Consider the following 19,745-nt stretch of genomic DNA (forward strand, 5'->3'; position numbering starts at 1 on the left):
GGGAGCTCTGGTTCCCAGGAGCTTTAATGCTACCCCACTTCCAGCACTATAAAACAGAGGCCTGCTGTTTTAATCACGCCTCTCTCTCTCTCAATGTTGTTTGCGCCCTGGTACAACCCATCTGCCTTGAATCTAGTGCTCCGCTGGGGCTACACACATCTGCCAGCCAGACTACCTTCGTACACAATTACTCAATCCACCGTAAGGCTCTTTAATAGGAAACAAGTGTGACAACGGCAAGCCTCTTTTTTTTTTTTTTTTTTTTTTCTCCTCCTCCCTCCTAAACCACAGAGTCAAATAGCTCTAATAGAGATGAAGCTTGATAGATCCGCCCAGGTGTAGGTGAAATGGTAGAGCCTCAGGGGTAATAGATGCTGTGCTCTCCTGCTGAAGTTTAGCACTTTGTCCTGCCGGGCTTACTAGCAGCAGTGTGATGGGCTGCTCCTTGTACAGTTGCAAAGTCAACATGCTTCTTGCCGCTCACGTTTATGCCTAATCCGGAGGGCAACCTGGAGCTAGGTAGGAACCACAGAACAGCCCTTTAACTTCAGCGCGTGGACAAAGGACAGCAAATGCAGTAAGTAGAATATTTACCTTCTCTTCTTTTACTTGGGAATTAATTAAGGGTGTTTACTCTCAGGGAATCCTCTAAAGACTGCAAAAGTGAACCAGCAAAAAGCCTGTGTTCATAACCCTGTGGATTTCCTCCAGTTTCGTTTTGCACAGTGCCCTGGCACTGTCACTGCAGCTTAAATACTCCACGAGTGACTCCTCATTCAGAAGGTCTTGAAACTGAAATGTGGTGCTAATAATAATGCTAATTCGAGCCTGGAGCCTGGCATATTAACTGCTATTTCTGGGTGAAATATCCTTTATTACTGTCAAGAATGATGGTGACAAGTGCTTTGTCACAGTTCTGAGAATAGAAAAAAAAATCTTTACAAAGCTCAAACCCTTTTTGAAAATGGATTTCAGCTTTTATGCATGACTATATTGTTACATCACTGTTGATAGATTAATGTGAGGAATTTTCTTATAATTTTGGCTTAACCAATTCATTCTACAGCTTTGACTTTTGCCAAAGAAGTGATCCTGAAAACTCTAAAGGCAGCATTAGATTGTAGCAGCAATGACAATGATAATGCATTTTTAAAACAAACAAAACAAAACAAAACAAAAGGTCATTTGTCTAATAGCCTAGGAAGAGCTATTAAAACCAGATGTGGGAAATCTCAACTTTGACTTTTTGGTCTTTCATGCTTGGTTTAAAGCAGCCTTCACATTGCGTTTACTTTGCATTTACAACTTTGGATTCACCATTAAACTATGTTTGAACTTGAAGTTCAGATTTGATCTAAGTAGAGCTGTGTTCCTGGAGCCCTCAACTCTGAATTTTACTTGGCTGTGGGGAATCTTTTTACTACTACACCATATATCTTGAATTGTGTTAACAAGCTAACTGTGGTGGACTTTCAGGTGGAATGTCAGGCAGTGTAGAAGAATGTGTTTGCTGTTCAAATGTATGATGCTCCGTGTATGAAATAAACACATAGAACACATGACCTCACAAAGACTCCAGTTATGATACTTAAATTAATACTTTAGAAAGAGGATGCAATAAAACTTACTACATCATTATATCTGTAATCTCTTGCATTGATTTTTAAAATGTAGGTATTATATATTTGAAAAATGAGTCTGAGTGGCGTTGTCATCTCAAAAGACAATGCACATGTATAGAGTATAGAGACAGGCAAACTTAGACAAAACACTATTGCATTGTTAAAGTAATTCCCCATTGGCCAATGTTTTGTTTTTGTTTTCTAACTATTATAGATGGACATCATTGAAAATGATGATTTAAAATCCATGACGGTAGAATCCTGATGACTCCTTTGTGTATATTCAGAAATGATTTAGCCTGGATAAAGTTGCTGCTATGAGAGGTTTAATTAATTACTGCCAGTTAAATATATTTCTTTAAGAATTGCATTTGACGTTACTGATGGTGGAGTAAATGCAGTTTAAAAGTCATTCTTCATAAAATACTTTAACCGACGATTGTTGGCATTGAATAGCGGTCAATGTCTACCCCCTACAGGGAGAGATTCTAATTTCACTATGCTTTCCTCAGTACATGAATACCACAGGGTACAGTTCACACATATGAATGCTGTAACCGTGTCAATGACTCCAACAAGTGCCCCTTAATGGAAAGGTCAGTCCGGTGATTAATAGGAAGCCAGTTTCAAAGGCTGGACCTCACTTCAGCACTGCATTTAAATTTCTTTCTTCTTGATTTATTCATCTGCCTTTCAAAGTCTAATAAAAATCAAGCAGTCCATACTGAATATTTCTAATACATTGTGATCATTTTCATACAATAGCAACAACATTAACTAGTATATGAAGTTGAGTAAAGAAAAATAACGTGAAAAAAATCAGTCAAATCAATAATTAAAGGCATGGAATGATAAATGGAAATTTCACTTTTTATCTAAATAGTCTATATAACCCTTTCTCAAGTTTCAGTTAATTTAATAAACCTTTAGGGGCACTGTGAGGGTAAACGTGGTATGACAGAGGAAAGGTTTGGTGTTTCATCTAAGTTTATTATGATTAAGTGCTGGCTATATGCTAGCAATATACACAGGTAACTCATGAAGATGATTTTTCACTAATGGCAGAATTCTTTGAAGAAATAGCATGGTAGAGATGAACAAAATAATTAAAAGCCTTTTGAAAAGCTCAAGAAACTATAATGGAGTTTTTGTTATAATCTGTGTTTATAATAAAGGTGTAATTTTGTTACATTCTTTCCAATCAGGACTCATGCTGGGAGAACTTAAGGCTAAGTTCACCTTAAATTTTTTGATGATTTTTTATTGGTATTATATTTTGCAAATAAGTATATGCTAAAATTAAGGCAATTCATAAGTTAGATGGTCCTTAAATAAGATCTTTAATATTTTCATTTTTGTGTGTGTCCATGATCCAGGGCTTTATCCACCCATGTTTTCAAATAAGATTGCAATATGAGTAATCAAGGAATACAAACAACATAATATACTGTATTTGTTACACATGAAAATTTCATATGCCAAGAGGAAATTTTTTTTAGAAATCATAGGTTATATCAATTTATCCTAAGAAATATTCTCTTTCAAATAAATTGAAACCCTAAATCAACAGAAAATGTAGTAAGTCCATGTTCACTTATGATAAAGGAATAATATTACATGTTAGGATAGAAAGTCCAGTTTTGAATGTTAACAGATCACAAGTGGAGCTTCCAATGAGAGGACAATATAATCAACTCTGCATAATGGGCACAATGCCTCCTCTATGTCCTCACACCTTACCAATGCCCACAGCTGTGACATCAGGTGCTCTTCTATTTGATGCATCATTTTTGCTCTGCATTGGAAGCTGACTACTTCCAGAAAGAATTCTAATGAAAAACACTGGTTGGGTACCTACAAAATAACAGGGAACACTACCCTCAGTGCTTTATATCCATGATGTACTTAGATCCTGTAGTCCAATAAAGTATGCATAGTTTCTACTCCCATTGATAAAATAAAAATATAAAGTGGTTAAGGGGCTTGCCCCCTGTTGCACAGCTCTGCTCATAAGTGGTGTTACTTAGGTTCAGATTAACTTTGCCTGAAGGCAGATACTTCATCTGACCATGAGGTCTGCACTGGCTCTTGTCTAACAGATGACTTAATTCTCAGTACAAAGCCGATTTTATCTCTGGCCACTTTATCAAGACGAGGTAAATTCTAAAAAGGATTCATAAATGAAAATGATGGAATGCCCACTAGAACAAAGCTTAAGTAGTTGAATGACAGGCAGCAGTGAGTCGGATCTTACTTCCAGTTACATCATCCTGAAGCACCTGTAGACCCTACTATTTTCTAGAAGTCTCCAAAAGTTAAAAAAGGAGTTGCAGTTAAATCTCAGAAATGGGAAGAAGAGCTAGTCCATCTGTTCTCCCTCAATTGCTAAGTTTCCATTCCTGTTAGTACCAGGTCTGACAAGAATTGCTCTCTCCAGGGTTATTTCCATCTAGACTAAACTTCTGCTAAGAGAACTGACTAATTAGAACAACCTCTCAATGAGAGTTATCTAATCACCTTCCCACCTACAAGGGAGGGAAGTAAGCCCTCAGACACCCTCAAGGATTTTCAGGCTTCAATAGGAACACCTGGATATTTTTTTTTCTAAGATAGAATGCTAATTAAAATTTTCCTTTATCTGTGGAAATATGTATATTTATATATATTTGATCTGGAAAAAATCTTCACAAGATTTCATTTGAAATACAGAATTTCCTAGGACCTGCATCTGTGGTATGTCTATCTGCTCAAACACTTTATCCTCAAGTCAGACATTTATTAAAATGGTGGAGATTCTTTGTGGAGAGATTGAAAACAAAATATTTATGACAAAAAATCCCTTGTATTTCATAATATAACTTTAATATAATGGGTCTGTGTATTCTTTTTCAAATAAAAACAAAATATTCACTTTCAAGAGATTTTAATCTTATTTTTAATAGTTTGTATTACCAACAATTTTAAACCAAGGTATCATTTACTTTTATAAATGTAAGAAGGTTTATATAAGGCAAATGAAATGAACATGAGAAAATTACTTCAAAATTTAAGCAACATTAACCTATTTTCTCAAAAAAGTAAGTAGAAATAAATGTTCCTTTAATTCTCATATTTCCTTTGGTTTTGGTGAAAGGTATTTGATGAAGATATTTAAATGTGATTGGCATTTATAAAACCATAGGCTAGTCTTATGAAAAAAAGAAGATAGGAAAACAAGTGATTTGTAAGAAACTAATCTCAAGGTCTTGGAAGAATGAATCTATGGTGACAGGATCTGAAAGCTCTAAATACCTTGAGGATTGATGATTACTTAAAAAACAGTGGTCAAAGACTTCCTCTATCACTATCGTTAGTCAAAAAGATCAACAGGCTAACTCCATGAAGTTAATCTTTTCCTCATAAATCCTTTTTGAATTATCCAGTAACGACCGCATGTTTATTTGTGTGTCTCTCTTTCCTTCTCTCCCCTGCCCCACCTCTGTCTTTTCCCCTAACCTCACATTCCAAACCTTCCACAGAGCACCTGTCTAGGAGAAATACTTACACTGGTCACTTGCGGCTGGTGCTCCTAAGAAATAATTGGGAACCTTTCAGACTTAGACACTGTGGTGGACAGTTCCACTCAGATCTGGGGAGGCAGTATCTCTGCTCACTTCTGTGTCTTCCTGCATTCCAGATTCCCAGTCAGCAGTCATAACAATCAACTCAGCTCTTGGTCTTTTCTTCATATGGAGGCCTCTTAGTCCTAGTTCCCCTGGACAAGTCAACTCCTGGTCTTTTCTGCAACCAAATTCAAAAGTGTTGGTTTCTATTAATGCCTAATATTAAATATTTATCTTCATCCTAGCCCCATTGAAATATGCACCCTATTTTGAAGCATTGCTATGAATCTTTAATTTTATTATGAAGTACACATTATTATTGTTCTATGTTCATAGTTTCTAGGTGTGTATAAAACAGAACTCAAAGAGCTTCTAATTAGCAGTTATCCTCACTTTTGTTTTATTCCTTAGTATTATACATTTCAAATTTGGATGAAAGGGATAAGAAAGGGATGATTTGTGTTCTGTTTCTGTTACAAATTTGAGAATTTACAAAATAAAATTTAAATAAATAACTCTTTCTTGGATCAAAGAATCACTTCCCAAAACATTTCCCTACTTGTAAACTTGAGGCAGAACTCATATTTGATTAATACTGTTTCTTGATGAGTCTCTTCCCTGCCCCCATTTTGAACAATTTAAGAAAGGAAACAAAGTTAACAGAAGATATAAATCTTTACAATCTGAAAGTGACTCTACAATCCTAAACCCTTGAATTAGGCTTGGTTTAAAACCAGTCATATCCAACATTGTTTTGACACATGGTTAAGACAATGAAAATTATTACTTCTGGCAAGAACTTCTTAAAATTCATATAAAATATTGACTTATATTGTCATTCTTGTTCTCAAGTATCACATAAAATAGACTGTAGAGTAAAACATTGATCTTTTTCACTTATGAAATAATGATAGAAGTATGTTTATCACAACTTTATTTTTTAACCAAATATTTAACTTACCCAACATGAAAATGTGGGTGATAGGAATTTATGTGCAAACAGTTCCATTTCCTTTAGGGCATAAATACAAATCTATGTAGATGAAAATAGAGAAGAAGTATTAATTCTGTAACTACTGTATGTTTGCAGGCTCACGTTAGCTTAAACATATTGATAAGCAAAAGTAAAGTTGTCACTTCCATTTTATTGATGAGCAATTTGTTTTATTTTCTTGACAATGAATAATATTAAATCTGTAAAAATCATTTGAGTGATTAATCTAATATTGAAAGCAACAGATGTGTTCAAACATCAAGATGTCCACATACTACACAGATTGTGGTAGAAACTATTTTTATTATAGTTCTGGTTCCTTAGGTTAACTTAAAAGTGTTGGTGTTGCCATACACTTTGATTCTAGAAAAATCAGGTAATGCCATTTCTTTTGGAATGCTTCTTTTTTTGGAACTTTTGTGTGAATGCAGAGGCTAAAAATGGTTTTATCAGTGGGAAATGATAAATTTTTATATCAAATCTTTTATTCACATCATATACTGAAAGTATATCCATTAACTTCCATGTTTTAATAATGTAATAAATACTTCTTCTGAATGTGTGTATGAAAGTGAATAAATAACTATGTGCATGTATTTATAAAATTCTTTATTTGGCAAGATTATATTTTCACAGTAAAGACTGTCACATAAAGAAGAATTTTTAAAATTTTGCTTGATGAACTTTTAATTTAATTTAATTTTTTAAACAATCACATCACAAGGTTTTGTTGCACCAAGAAGAAAAATCTATGCATTTTAAACATTGCTTCCTGGTTTACTTTAACCTATTAGAGTTTACATTATGTAATATGTAACTATGTAACTTTAAACAATGACTCTGACTACCAGGAGCATTACACAGAGATCTTCTATGTTAATTACAAAGTGTTTAGAACCACAATAGTATTAACTTTTCAAAACTGTTTTAGAAATTATGAAGTTCAATTTTTTTTATTAGTATGGCTTGGATAGTGTATTTCTTCAAAGTCTTTTGAACTCTCCTAAACAGACTCACAAAGCTACTGGCCACATTTGTTGTGCTTACTACAAGGGTGATGGTACCGGGAAGAAGCACAGACTACCAGCGGGAGAGTATCAGGGTTTCTACTTTAGGCCTTCTTTACAGCAGTCCAATAACTCAATGCAAGCAGACAAGGTCAAAATGAGGCAGGTGTGGAAGCACCCTAGTTTTAAAGCTTCCTTCCCTGTAGATATAGATTATCTTTTCCAACAACAGAGATATAGCTCCTAGGATTCTTGAAAGGGGACTTTTCAGTGCAAATAGGCATCATATTCAGGGAAACTCAGGCTTACTATCAGGTTTATAGCTTTCCAAGTCCTGATTCATTGTAGCAGTCAAGTCATTTCTACCATAGGTAAATTTTCCAAGAATACAGTTGACATTCTGATTTTTACTGATTTTCAGGAGGAGTAAGTCTAGACAGTTAACGAAAGATCAAATTTTCACAAAGAAGGGGAAAATATATTGTTAGCTCTTTATCCACAGGGGGATAACATGGAGTTTAAGATTAATTTTAAGAACTAGCATGGCCTTATTCTTTTCTGTCTACAAATACAGACTGTGCTTTAGTTTATGGTTATACTTATTGCACATAAACCTGCCATCATTTATAGTTTTATTTTTGTATAAGGATATTTTAAGCTTTTCTTCCCCTTCTACAAACACTTAAAACTACGTGCACCTATACACCAACATGACAAAGGGCTGAAAAAGGTCTAGTTTTGTTAATTAAAAATTTCAAGATTTTTTTGTCTTGTTTTATGATACTGGACTATGACAGGTTGATACTGCATCTACAAGACTAAAACTTAGAATTTTTTATGTAACTTCTGAAAATAACTGAGGCTTCACGTAGGATAAGCCTGGATTTACTTCCAAAACTCAGGATACTTGTTCTTGAGCACTACCTTTGAAATGGGAAGAGGCAGTAAAAGGAATCAGATGTAGTCTCCTGGTTGTGATCATATGTGGCCTCTCCTGAGATCAGCATGACTTAGGAGAAGGAAATGAAGTAGCAGGAACTCAGGCTTTTTTGGAGGGAAGCAATGTTGTGGGCAGATGATACCTGGTGAGTTCCTACAATTACAATCATCACTATTTATAAATACTGGCTATTTATAAAGGAGTTGTTGCTGATGTTAATTATTAGATTTTAAAAACACCAATTAAAATTTGAAATAACAGAATTTAAACAAATGCATACTAATCTGTTGATTCAAATTCAATCTATTAACTTACTATTTAGAAATAGATATTAGTTATATAATTGCACAATGGGTATGCATTTATGTATGTATATTATTTTATAATGAATAGAGAATAAACCAAGAATTCAGAGATTTGCAGTAAAGTCCAAATAAGTAGCAAGAGCTTGGACAGGTAACTGATAGTACTTGAACACTTGTAACTAATAATATTAATAGTACTACCTTTATATTTTCATCTATAAAGTAAGTTTGAAATGGACAGTATAAAAAATTTCTCCTGTGTCTAGTTTTTAAAAAATTGCACTATATAATAATTTCATCTATAATTAAAACAACATTGATCAACAATAGGACATAAAACATAATTTAAAAACAAACATAAGGTAGAAGATATTTTACTCTCATAAGGATGTGTATTAATTTTTAAACAAACTTTTTTTTGCATGTATTTCAATGACTTAAAGTCAGTCATGACAGAATTAATAAACTGCTCTTGAGAATAATTAAATATCCTCAAGTTACTTGAATATCAAAAAATTAGGGCATTGATTCAGTTAATTTTGCTGGCTTCTGTTAAATGCTTATTATGGATTAAGAATTAAAATGCATTTCTTGCACTTTAAATAGATAATAATTGCCTTTTTTATATTAAAGGCAATTTTTTATTCTGTCAAACTATAGACACCATAATAAAATGGAGACACTGCAATGTAATTAGCTGAAAAGAGTGAACTTAATTTATCTTGAATTATGTGGAATAGGGAAAAACATATAAAACCATATTAAGCATTACTTAAAGAAATAGAGAAGTATATTACAATTATCTCATATTCCTTTTTAAAATCAGAACTATAAATCTTTGGAATTTTTTTCAGAGATTTATGAAGTTTCTGTTAGATCTTTTTTCTGTTATAAACTGCATTTCTTATTTAATGGATATTAAATAAGAAATATTGGATAATGGATATTGGGTTTCAATATCAACTGTGGCTGACTCTTCATTTGGATGAATAATATACTTTAAGCATTTTTAGTTTTATTTATTTCAGTAGGATATCACAAAGTTACTCTAAGAGTTTGAAATATTATTTAGTTTTAATTAGGTTTGATCCCAATCTGTGCAGCACATTAATAAAAATTGAGACAGATACAGAAGCAGTGAAGCTAAGTGACTATTTGAAAGACTGATGGATCCCAAGAGATTTAGATTTGCCCTAGTATCTCTTCCTTGGTCAAATTCACCCTTAGGTGGTTCTTCTCTACTTAGAAGTATGGAGAGCCAGGTAATATCAAGAACAGAACTCATCCTTAGCAAATTTGAGGGTCATGAACTGTTCTTTGACACCCTCCTCACACCTTTCCTGATTCAATGGTAAACTCTCTTCCTCTCTTTTCTCAACAGTTGAGTCACCCCCATTGTCACAGGCTTCTTGCTGACTTCTCATTTTCCCAGTAAGAAACTTTTGCTAACAGTAGGGTTTTCTGTTCACAAAGTCCCATGCACCTGAATAGTTTGTATTCTTTGCATTGTCACCCTTGCTCTCATTAATTCCTAAACCAAAGCAATCTATTGGGGTAATGCTCACTACCAGGTCTGAAAGGAAACTCATTAAAGATAGATGCAACAAGTTAAAAGATGCATCTTTTTAATGGATGCAGTCCTAACCCTTTAAGGATGTTTTTACATTTTAGTAAGAGACTCTTCTGATTGAAAAAGAAGATTCTCTAATTACATAGTTCGGTTGCAAAAAAAAAAAAAACCCAAAATCTAGAAGAGGTAAGTTGCAGGCCAAACACTGAATGCTCTTTGCTGGCACCTCCAGTTTGGGATCCTGCCCAAGGCCAGGCCTGATCCTAAGCTGTCCCTTGCTTGACCCAGTACTTTCGCTGTTAGAAGAATAGGATCACTGCTAACTTGGGATGCCAATTCACCTTTCCCTAGTTTATGCACAAGTTCTGAACGTTTTGAAACTCAGCAGTAGAAGAACCTTATAGAATAAAAAATATTTGTTAAGAGATACTTTAAATTTTGCTTTTCATGATTATGTGTTACCTGTCAATTTTTTACCTTCTCTTCCATTCTGCCTGTTCCTCTTCAGTCCTTTACTTCCATGTTCTCCAACCCTAGCATGCTTTCCTTCTGAAATCAGTTGGAAATTCAGGGAGAGTGAAGAAAGTAAGAGAAAAACAAAGAGCCCTGGCTGAATTTTGCTCATGGAAGGAAAGTGAGACTGTTCCATGTATGAGGCACTCTTCCCAATGGCTTCTGCAGAGATGAACATCAATCTTGTTTTAGTAAACTCCATCCATGTAATTAATCATGTGGTCATTTGGGGGGTCAATGATACAGTTTGCCTTGGCTAACTGCCAGATATTCCAGGCCCCCACACCCACTACACCATTCTGGTTTGCCTAGTGTAAGAAAAGTCTACATTGGATTCAAATGAATGGACTAATTTAGTTTTGATTTGGCTATTTGGGTTGATGTCATCATTACTTTAAATTAATCTTGAGATTTTGTGTGTGAAAAGAGCTAATGCATATTCCTATCAAGCTTCTTGTTTATTAGTATTATTGTTAAATTACACAAGTCATTTTAGCACAGAGCAATATGTTTGTCAAAGGTTGTCATTGATATATGTTCACATTGCTTGGGATTGTATATTTAAAAAAAATAGAATGAAATATAGCTCTTTGAAAACCATTAATTTTAAGGTTTATTTTAAATATCCTTTCCCATTCTATGAAATCTTGAGCTAGATGGTATCTGGATTATGTAATGTGTCTTACCTGTGTGATGTATTTGATAGCATTCTGTATTGAGATATTTTCTCATCTTGGTCCATTTCCAGCTAGATGCTAAGTTTTTTGAACACAGAGGCCTTGGCTTCTACTTTGTTGTTTGCAATACAGCCATGACAAAGTAGGTGTTCAATAAATATTCTTGGTGGAAAACTGACAATTCTACCCTATAAATGCAGATCCAAGGGTCTTTACCTTTGGTCTGTATCCTCCATTTGCTGTTTAATTGGCTATTAGCTGAAACTGATAGACATAAGGACTTTTTTTTTTTTTTTTTTTTTTAGGAGAATTGGCAGCTATGTAAATACAACACTTAACCTTAAGCACTCAGCCATTAACCTTAATCACTGTCCATTAACCTTAAAGCACCCCAGGTTTCTCCTCTTACAGTCCCCCAAAACAGACCCCACTCAGTGCATTCTTTGGCATGAAAAAGAATCTTAGTAGAATGTTTTTATTGTTCTGTGAGTGGCTGTAAAAAAGGTATTTGGAAAGCAAACACTTGACTCCATTACTTTCTGTAGATGCTAATTAATTTTCCAGGTGTCCATAGAGGTATATGAAACTGGAATATTATTTTGATGAGCATGTTAGGATTTATTTGATAAGAGAAAGGCTAGATAATGCTGTTTTAGATTGCTATCTTATGTAAGGTTGATAATCGCAACAGTGTAATGTTACTTTCTATATAACCTTGAAAATTTGTGAAAAATAAAGAAACGTCCTACAGTTATTGCCAAAATAAATTTAATTTCAGGTACCTTAAACAACCAGTTATTTCAAAATAGACAGTACTTGAAATATTTTAGATCTAATTTTAAATTATAATAAATGATAAATAAAATTATTTTTAAACAAAACTTTTATTTTTTTCTTGCAAGTATTCTTGCCAGTAGATATAACCAATTTTCTTAATATAAAAATAGCTCACTTTATCACAATCCTTTGTAGTCTACAAAATCTATATATGTGTCTCACAAAAACTATATAAAATAATAATTATATGGTATTAATAATAAAATGTCATGTTAATTAACACATTCAAATGTATCGTGTATTTATTTTATATCATGGTTTTGTTTCACCAAGATCTACATGTTTATTTACCTATCAATTTAGAAAAATAACATTACAAATTTGCAAAAAGCTTTGTGTGTAACATTATATGCAATTATATTTTATAACCTTAATCCTTGGGGTGAAAATAGTAAGTCCATGAAGTTTCTATTGTATTTTGAACATAATAGATCCTAGGGTGAGGTTGGGAGGGCGCCTGGGGTGGGGAAGAGAGAAAGAACACCTTGCTACACATTCAGGAAAGCAACTTGATACTAATGGACTGATTATTTTTAGATTTGCCAAAGTGCTCAGTTTCACTCTGAGTCCCAGAGGGAACTGACACTAGAAGGTGTGAGCAACTGAGGGCCAGGGAGGGTCTCTCTTACTGCTGATTTCAAGGTATATTTTAACAAATGTGAAATCTCACTTGGAAAAACAGATCAGTGTAACATGATGACTTCAACTCTAGAAAGATGTTACTTCAACACAGGGCTGCTTAGCTGTTCACTTGGAATTTTCTGGTTACCTAACTGAGGAGGAAGGTTTATAATGAAGGTGACTTGGCAAAAGAGAGTCCAGGCAAAATACGCTCCTCAAAGGTGAATCAAATGTCAGTATTGACCAGGTGTTTTGAGAATAAATCAATAAATCAATAACTCCTATAGAAATTGCTGTCCATGTGTTTATTTTGCTCTCTAAACATTTTTAACATTTGGACTTTCAATGCCCTGAAGATCCTTTTGCAGATATGCAGATTCTACCATCACATTAAGTCACCGTTTCACTTTTTATTAAGTAGGTTCTATGCTCCTACACCTCTCTGCATATGGAAAAATAGCCAAGAGATGTCACTGTGCATTCTTTTCACACAAAGTGATGAAAAATACATGCAAATGAAGCTTGAAATCTGAGAAACTTTGAGGAAGTAAATTTCTGTCTTTGCAGGGTGTCTTTACCACATGCTTTGATTTGGTTAAGTGCCATTGCTTCAGGAAATGTACTGCCTCAACAATATTTCAGGTTCAGGTCATTTCTGTTGTTGAGACAGTGATGTAAACATACTAAGGGTGTATCTTTGAGTTATTATTTTCTTTTTACAAATTCATGGCAGGTACTCTTCTGTAATACTTATTACTTGCATAGGAACAACTAGGAATGAGTTTCCTTTAGTACAAGTAGTTAAGAATTGTAATAGAGTTTCTGTACTGGAAAACTGATGAAATGTTATCCTTTTTTCCTTCAGAACTTGGATAGAAACAACAGTAATTATAGTCATGTCTCTAAGTTACAGGAAATATTCAGCATACTAAAAGCACAATTAAGAGGCAAGTAAAGTATATTGATATTGTGCAAATTAGTGTTCATTGCTTTGAGTTCTCAACTGCAGTTTAAAATTTGAACTAAATAAAATGTGTGTCCTTCTTCTATCCCTATGTTTCTTCTACTTCTATTCTACCACGTTTTGAGTATTTATCAATTTGATTTATTGCACTTAAGGATCAGTCCTTATATTGATATAGAAATTTATATTCATTTATTATTCATATATTTTACTTGAGCACCTGAATGCCTAGCTTATATTAGGCATCTGTGTTATTTATTAAAGAATTTTAAAAGTTATTTCAATTAAGCATTGCCAGTCTTACTTAATAAAACTAACTTCAAGTTTTAGAACTGTACAGCATTATTTTGTATATCTTAACATGGTTATTGGCTCTACATTTGGACAACTAAGATGTATTGAAAATATTCTTACACTAACTTTCTTCACTTTATCCCTGGGTCCAAAAGAAATAAAAACTTTGGGAAATTTTATATAGTCTTTCCAGAAAATCTGACTTTAATTTTATGTTTACCAACATGCATTTTAATTTAGATTCATATGAAAACTAGAGATACAGCCTACCAGAAGAGAAAAGAGCTCATCAAATTAATGTTAAAAACATTTGAGCAAGGACTCCAAAAGTTGAGACTATCCTATAGGGAGAAGTGGGGTTGAAGGTTTTTTTTGCTTTGACCCAGCTATTTCCATATGGAAGCAGAAACAAGAGTCACTCCTGATTAAACCCAAATACCCCTGCATCTCTTCTATCATCAAAGTAGCTGCTCAGTTCTAATAACAAAAATTATCAAGCCATAGAAAACAAAAAGAAAATAAGGATACATCCCACTTTTCAAACTAAACCACCAGGTTATGTGTTATGTGAAGTTTTTTGTTTTTGTTTTGTTTTCTTTTATTAAAGACTGCTTTTGAAATTCATTTTGGTCTTAATTTTATGTGTAAAATAGGTCTGAGTCTCTCTCTCAACCCAATAAAGTCTGCTTTAACATCTGTATGACTGCTTTTGTCACTTGAGATTTTCTCAAATGCTAAGTAGAAAAGAATTTAAGGAAATGATATGTTTCCTATGAGGTTTTTAAACCTTAAAATAGCAAGCCAACAAACTGCCACCACTCCAAAACCAATGACAAGAAACAGCATAACCACTCATCACGTTCACACACGGTCACACCAAATGGACAAACAAACATATAAACAGAAAGAAAAAACAAATCAACTACAGAAGCAGATTCTGTCTCTAACAACTCACAAATGCAAGGAAATTTTAGGTTGACTGCTTATAGTTTAAAAACAAAGAAAAGGAAAAAAAAACAAGAAAGAAAAAATAACACACACACACACACACACACACACACACACACATACACATACACACACACATACACACACAATCTCACCAGGGACTGAGGGGCTGTACCCCCAACCCCAACCTCAGCCCTCCTGAGACTCAGCACTCCTGAGGGAAAGGGGGGCCAAGAACTCTGGCGCCTGAAGCACATCTGAGGCCTTTGTAAGAAAAATGATGTCACCAATGTCTCACTTTTTTCCCTTATTCTTCCTGCTTCATTCTCTTTTTTTCCTACCTGTAATGATTGATTTTTTTTCCCCTCTACTAGAGTTTCTCTTCACTTGATTTAACCTCCAAATTTGTCAAATTTGTCTGATCCCCTAAGACAGAGGGGCAATTCTAACCCAATATAAACATTCATTCCCCAGGGTCTTTTGTACCTGCTCTCCATTTTTACCGTGGACAGGGTTTCCTTGCTCCCAGGGTAGAAGCAGGGGTGTGGGATCATCACATGCATTTGCTATCTCTAGGGACCTACTGAAGAATACTGGCTATTAATTAACATTTTACGATGTGCCTCACACTCTTCAGAGGGAACACACCATATAAATGCCAAACAGTAATAATTCAGCTCTCTGCTCTCCTTTGGGTTCTGGATCCACCAGATCTCAACCTCCTGAGGGGGAAAAAAGAACCATCTTTCTTATTATACCTACCTAGAGGATAAAATGTCAAGTGTAAAAGCTGCTTCAAGGAGGAATGGTTATACTCATTTCAGAAGGATTTCAAGTGTTTTTCTGAAAGAAAAGAAAAAGAAAAAGAGCATTCTTTGACAGAGCTATCTGAGGAGGAAAACTGCCTTCCAGAACCCTACAATCCTAGCAGGGAAGTAGAGATTCTCACCGATGCTTCCTGTAAGCCTCTCACCATCCAGGAAGCTATGGGCCACACTGAGAAGCCCAAACTTCAAGGAACTTATCCCAAAGACTGTCTTCACCACACAGGAAGGTCCATCCTAGGTGAAGTTTCTAAGTAATTAAGTAAGGTCACTTTGATATACACAGAGTTTGCATCTTTCCATTCATTTTTCGACTTAATAGGAAGACTGTTTCCTCTTCTGGAAGTAAGGAAAGTTCAGTATTCATTCTTTCATTTTTTCTAGTCATACCCTTTTGTAATATTGTATTATACTCAGAGAAATCAGAAAGAAACTGTCTTTTCCAAGGCCGAGAGATAAGGAAAGTGAAAGAGTTGGGATTCTTCCACATCCTAGCAGATGAGGCTGAGGACCATTGCTGCCACAAAGGTCGCACACAGTCATGCAAGGTTTTGAATTGATTCAGACCCAGACCTCCAGCTGATCCTCCCCTGCGTGCATCTCGGGTATGCAGTACATCCCGCAACGAAGGTATGAAAAATAAAGAGTTAGAACAGAATGCTATTGGTAATGTTTGCCTTTTAAATTTTTTTCTTCACTTGAAGTTTTACTCTTAGAACCAATATTTAATGTAATTTCCATAGTTTGGGAGTTCTTAGTTTCTTTACAGTCCAATATTTATACCCAAACATTCCCATAAAAATTAACACTTCAGTATATTTGACTAATAACATGGAATTTTAATATTTCCCAATTCCTTTGTTTCTCTAGATGACTTCATTCATTTTAAAATTATAATTATAACAAAATAATGAAGTGGCTAAACACAGATTCATAGCATAATCTTCAAAGGGAGTGAAAAGAAGGAAATTAATACTTGAATTTCCACCTAAGTTTTCTCTTTCTTTCTCTCTCTCTCTCTTCCCCTCCCTCTCTCTCTCTCTCTCTCTCTCACACACACACACACACACACACACATTTTTCATTAAATCAATTTTTCATTAAATACCTCTTTTTTTAAAAAAAATCAAATACCTCAATTTTTTTCATAAAACACCTCTATGAAGAAAGTATATATGATAGCTCAAATAAGTAAATTATACAGGTTCACATTCAGAGCTAGTGACAGATCTAGGATTAGATGCAGAATTGTTTAATTCCAAAGTCCAGGTTTATAGCACCATGTACAATGCCCTTTCTATCCCTGTAATCACTATCCCTACTACTCTAAACTGATAACAGTATTAAGAGCTGTTGTTAGTTTTATCATCTGCCACTTTGGAGAGGTATTTCCTGAATGTCAATATTTCATTAGGTTTGAAATTTATCTTTCTCCACCATAACATACTGACATGAATTTTTTTTTTTTTTTATATAGCTTTGGCTTAGTAGACTTACGTTCCTCTGAATTAACAAGATGGAGTGGGTCATGTTAAAAGTTCAAGTGTAGAAACTGATTGCTGATGGAGTTCATCTCTTGTATCATCTTTTGCGTCATGAAAGTTTGTTTTGAACAGAAAATTTTTACTTAACTAACATTTAAAGGTATTAGGAAATCTGACAACTATTGTACATTGAATCTGATATAGATAGGGGAACAAGTTTAATTGAAAAAGGCAGGCAAGTATGATGAGAAAGGAAGACAAGTCCCATATAGATTGAAAAATGGAACCAGCCTTGACTGCTTCATGAACAATAAAAATGCAAAACACTAATTTTGTGAATAATTAAAATGTGTTTAATATCTATATCTTTATCTCAGCTCCTCCTTGTCCTAAGTCTATATCTTATGAAGGTCCAAAGCCCTTCTCAAAATTTCTGTGTATTCCTGAGGCCTATGTTGGACTGCAAAATAGGGTAATACAGCTCATGTTTTTTTTTTTTTTTTTTATTGTAGTTCTTGACTCCAGGCTAGCCATTTCTCAATTCATGAACAGTTTTACCAGTTTTATCTTTTTTAATTATATGGGCATATAATCACACATGCTCATCGGCACACTCTTTTTCTGTTGTGGCCATATATATTAATATTTTATTATACATTGGGCACTCAATTTGAGGTTAAGTAATCCCCAGAGCTACTTACTACTGTTCATTGAGTTAGTCTCTTAAAACTCTATTAAATTAAATTTAGTTTGCAATTAATAATGATCATGGGCATTAACCTAAGTTATTAAGGGGAAAAACTCTGAGAGTCAGGTGATTTGGAGGTCCACTAATCCTAGTGTGCTCTTCACAATTATAAGCAGCAATTTTTATTGGAACAAGGGATCTAAAAAAAGATTTCCCAAATCAGCCTTATGTATAAAAGCATGTTTCCCTAGAAACCAGAAGGGGGAAAAAAAGTGTGCATAGAAATATGGATGGTTTTGCTGTCTCTTCTTAGCTGGGGGAGTTGGGGACTTTGTTGCAATCTAGCAATTGCGGGTGTAGATTTCATAACGCTTCCATTCCCTCTTTCTCTCGTGAGGATATAAAACCATTGGGATAGGTTGCTAACACAATTCCTATTTTTATCCTTCAAAAGACAGGAATTATTGTCCTAAAACTCTCAGCTTTACTCTTTTTAAACATCACTATAAGGTCTTTTTATTCTTCCTGCATAGATTTTTTCATTTGTGAAATGGAAAAATGAGATACATTATGTTAAGCAAGACTTCCAAACTTTTACTCAAAATCTTGCACTGAAAAAAGATACCTAAATATCATCCTTTAGGGATTTCCTTGCATCTTTTTAAAGCTTTATGTGCCTCTTTAATAAGGGAAAAATAAATGTGATGAGTCAGAAAAACTGTTAGCCTTTTAAAGTGATACTGTGTCAAGCAGTCACTGAATGCTAAAAAAGAAATACCACTGGGGAAAAAACATAAATAGTTTAATATCAGTTTGCCTGCAAGTCCACTCATAAGCATTAATATGTGACCCTGGGCAGAAAAGACACATCACAAAAGATAGTGTGAAATGATTTAATTCCTGTGTCATTCTGACTTGAGAAAACAGTTTCTCTTTTGTGTATTGCTGGTTGTGAACCTCAAGAGTTTTTGCTGGAATACACAATTAAAACACGTTAATTCCCCATTTCAATCTTGTTACGTGCTCATTGGAAGGCCAATTAAAATAGGCCTGCCTTTTTTCTTTTCCTTTGTCTATCCTCAGTTTTCCCATCTTTACTGGTTGCAAGCCATAGAGAATCATAATCTATTTTTCCCTCTGACCCAAATAATTTTATATGTAAAATCCAATTATGAAAAGTGCAGTCTATAAGGAAAAAGAATTAAAATCTTAACCAATTGAATGGGTGAACAGGGAGCAGGCTGGAATGGGCCTACTTTTATTCCTGTGATGCTCTTTGTGGAGCTTTTGCTAAGAAATATTGCTAAATAAGAAATGTTAAAAAAAAAAAAAAAGATAATTGGGGAAGCGTTCTAGAATTTGTGTGTATGAACTTTGTTATGTTCTATGAGTAAATGTTAGCTATTGTCCTTCTGTGAGCCTTATATTTTTAATATCAACTGGTAGCCTTCTCAAATTCATCAAAAGCTTCATTCTTAAGTCACTTTGTTACAGCAACCTAAGACCCACCTACCAAGACCAGTCTGTACCTCCCATCTTCTCACCTCCCTAAAGTTTACTTATATATCTTCGTTTCCTATCTTTACTTTTCAGAGTTAAGGGTCAAACCAGGGCCTCACTCATGCTAGGCAAACACTCTACCACTGAGCCATACTCCTGTCGTTTCTTAAGAATGTTTGACAAATGTTACTGTTTCCCCTGTTCACAGGATCATATGTATCTCCAGAAATACTCTGTCATGAAGCCTAGTTTTAATCTAGAATAAAATATATTTGTGATTAAGTACATAAATTTGTCCAAATTAATGAAAAATAAAAACAAGCTTTGATAAGGACATTGTGTACATGGAAAACAC

General features: G+C 34.3%; 1 protein-coding gene across 1 annotated transcript in view; it reads left to right on the top strand.

The window, feature by feature from the left end:
* Positions 1–361: 361 nt before the first annotated feature.
* Sema3a (semaphorin 3A) overlaps positions 362–19,745 on the top strand; it is a 459,630-nt gene continuing 440,246 nt past the window's right edge. Inside the window, exon 1 of the mRNA XM_047562544.1 lies at positions 362–577. The gene's annotated coding sequence lies outside the window, so the exon portion shown is untranslated. The remainder of the gene's footprint in view (positions 578–19,745) is intronic.

Source organism: Sciurus carolinensis, chromosome 8, assembly GCF_902686445.1.
Source record: "Sciurus carolinensis chromosome 8, mSciCar1.2, whole genome shotgun sequence".
NCBI lineage: Eukaryota > Metazoa > Chordata > Mammalia > Rodentia > Sciuridae > Sciurus > Sciurus carolinensis.